Below are 3,167 nucleotides of genomic sequence, written 5' to 3' on the forward strand. Positions count from 1 at the left end.
CAAGAACAATTTTTTTTCCAAAAGCATTCATTCAGGCGATACAGTTTTGTAAAATTAACGAGTAGGTAGTCTAGAAAAATATTATGTAATGTCGTGTCCAATCGTTGACATTTTAAACAGTTTAGTAGATAACGATCTTTAACATACATCAGGTATCAAGGAATGTGACCATAAGATTGACGCCTCTGTAAGTGGTAGTAATTAAAACAATACTTCAGCATTAACTTGCATATTTGTACAGAAATTGTGAAAGAGATTTGTTTTAAGAAATTTAGCATATAAAAACGTTGAAATTGGAAAAAACGGTTAAAATATATTTATATTTGTTGTTGATCTTGATGACACACGTGAAAATAATTGCATTAATGTTTTATAATTGAAGTTAACATGTTACGTAATTCGTAATAGTAAATAAAGCTGTTGACATTGGCGAAATCTTCAAAAACTGACAGCGCCTGCGACCGCTCAGCTCTGTACAGAAGAATTCAGTCCGTCTCTTTGGTGCTCGTTATTGTGAATAGAGATGTGATGTAGTGGGATCTTGTTCAGTTTGGTGAATAAACGAAATTATTTAAAACGATTTAATTCAAGTCTTTTCCATTAAGCAAAATCTTCGAAACCAAATACGAATATGAATCGAAGGTGTAAACTACTAATTCCTGCGGTGGATATAAATAATGTTTAAAGACGTCTGCATTCATCGAGACATTCCACTCAATGAGTTGAATATGAGAACATTATAGTAACATTTTTCTGCTTGAAAGCTCAATTTATCACTTTGGAAAAAAAACAAGGTATTAAAATGTGGACACTCAAATAATTATACCGCAAATAATTAATGTTTCATCTGAACTGAAATTTTGATTCACTTCCTGTCTATGTTGTGAGTAAATAACGTTACACGAGGAACCTTCATTTCACTTATATTGCAGCCGTAGGAAAGCGCACTCCAGTCCATTCCCAGACACATTTGATTTTTTCAGTGAAACACCCTATCTACACAGTTCATTAGAATGAGATTTTCACTCTGCAGCGGAGTGTGCGCTGATATGAAACTTCCTGGCAGATTAAAACTGTGTGCCGGACCGAGACTCGAACTCGGGACCTTTGCCTTTCGCGGGTAACTGCTCCACCAACTGAGCTACCCAAGCACGACTCATGTCCTCACAGCTTTACTTCTGCCAGTACATCTCCTACCTTCCAAACTTTACATCTACATCTACATTTATACTCCGCAAGCCACCCAACGGTGTGTGGCGGAGGGCACTTTACGTGCCACTGTCATTACCTCCCTTTCCTGTTCCAGTCGCGTATGGTTCGCGGGAAGAACGACTGTCTGAAAGCCTCCATGCGCGCTCTAATCTCTCTAATTTTACATTCGTGATCTCCTCGGGACGTATAAGTAGGGGGAAGCAATATATTCGATACCTCATCCAGAAACGCACCCTCTCGAAACCTCGCGAACAATCTACACCGCGATGCAGAGCGCCTCTCTTGCAGAGTCTGCCACTTGAGTTTATTAAACATCTCCGTAACGCTATCACGGTTACCAAATAACCCTGTGACGAAACGCGCCGCTCTTCTTTGGATCTTCTCTATCTCCTCCGTCAAACCGATCTGGTACGGATCCCACACTGATGAGCAATACTCAAGTATAGGTCGAACGAGTGTTTTGTAAGCCACCTCCTTTGTTGATGGACTACATTTTCTAAGCGCTCTCCCAATGAATCTCAACCTGGTACCCGCCTTACCAACAATTAATTTTATATGATCATTCCACTTCAAATCGTTCCGCACGCATACTCCCAGATATTTTACAGAAGTAACTGCTACCAGTGTTTGTTCCGCTATCATATAATCATACAATAAAGGATCCTTCTTTCTATGTATTCGCAATACATTACATTTGTCTATGTTAAGGGACAGTTGCACTCCCTGCACCAAGTGCCTATCCGCTGCAGATCTTCCTGCATTTCGCTACAATTTTCTAATGCTGCAACTTCTCTGTATACTACAGCATCATCCGCGAAAAGCCGCGTGGAACTTCCGACATTATCTACTAGGTCATTTATATATATTGTGAAAAGCAATGGTCCCAGAACACACCCCTGTGGCAGGCCAGAGGTTACTTTAACGTCTGTAGACGTCTCTCCATTGATAACAAGATGCTGAATTCTGTTTGCTAAAAACTCTTCAATCCAGCCACACAGCTGGTCTGATATTCCGTAGGCTCTTACTTTGTTCATCAGGCGACAGTGCGGAACTGTATCGAACGCCTTCCGGAAGTCAAGAAAAATAGCATCTACCTGGGAGCCTGTATCTAATATTTTCTGGGTCTCATGAACAAATAAAGCGAGTTGGGTCTCACACGATCGCTGTGTCCGGAATCCATGTTGATTCCTACATAGTAGATTCTGGGTTTCCAAAAATGACATGATACTCGAGCAAAAAAAAAGCTCTCCTGCGGATCTTGCAGAACTAGCACTCCTGAAAGAAAGGACATTGCGGAGACATGGCTTAGCCACAGCCTGGGGGATGTTTCCAGAATGAGATTTTCACTCTGCAGCGGAGTGTGCGCTGATATGAAACTTCCACAACTTTCGCCCGCGTAAGGAAAAGGTCCCGAGTTTGTGTCTCGGTCCGTCACATAGCCTTAATCTGTCAAGGAGTTTCATCAATGTGTGGCTGATTCGATTTTCATGTTGTATAGCGAGTGAAAATCTCACTCTGGAAACATCCCCCAGGCTGTGGCTAAGCCATGTCTCCGCAGTATTCTTTCTTTCAGGAGTGCTAGCTCTGCAAGGTTCGCAGGAGAGCTTCTGTAAAATTTGGAAGGTAGGAGACGAGGTACTGGCAGAAGTAAAGCTGTGAGGACGGGTTGTGAGTCGTGCTTGGGTAGCTCAGTTGGTAGAGCACTTGCCCGTGAAAGGCAAAGGTCCCGAGTTCGAGTCTCGGTCCGGCACACAGTTTTAATCTGCCAGGAAGTTACACAGTTCTCTGTACCACATTGTGGTAGATCCTGTCACTGTAACACCCAGCAATCATCCCAGCGGATACAAGTGTTACAGATCGGTAAAAAGCATGTTTGTCTTCTGACCTAGAGTGACAATAAGAGGAAAGATCCCAAGACAAGAAGATTTATTCTGTTGCGTGACAAGAAATATGTG

At 42.0% G+C, this 3,167-nt stretch overlaps 1 non-coding gene across 1 annotated transcript; it reads left to right on the plus strand.

The window, feature by feature from the left end:
• The first annotated feature begins 2,888 nt into the window (after positions 1-2,888).
• On the plus strand, positions 2,889-2,963 carry Trnas-uga. The gene has a single exon. It is a non-coding gene; the product is annotated as a tRNA-Ser (tRNA).
• The last annotated feature ends 204 nt before the right edge of the window (positions 2,964-3,167 follow it).

Source organism: Schistocerca americana, chromosome 4 (assembly GCF_021461395.2).
Source record: "Schistocerca americana isolate TAMUIC-IGC-003095 chromosome 4, iqSchAmer2.1, whole genome shotgun sequence".
NCBI classification, from domain to species: domain Eukaryota; kingdom Metazoa; phylum Arthropoda; class Insecta; order Orthoptera; family Acrididae; genus Schistocerca; species Schistocerca americana.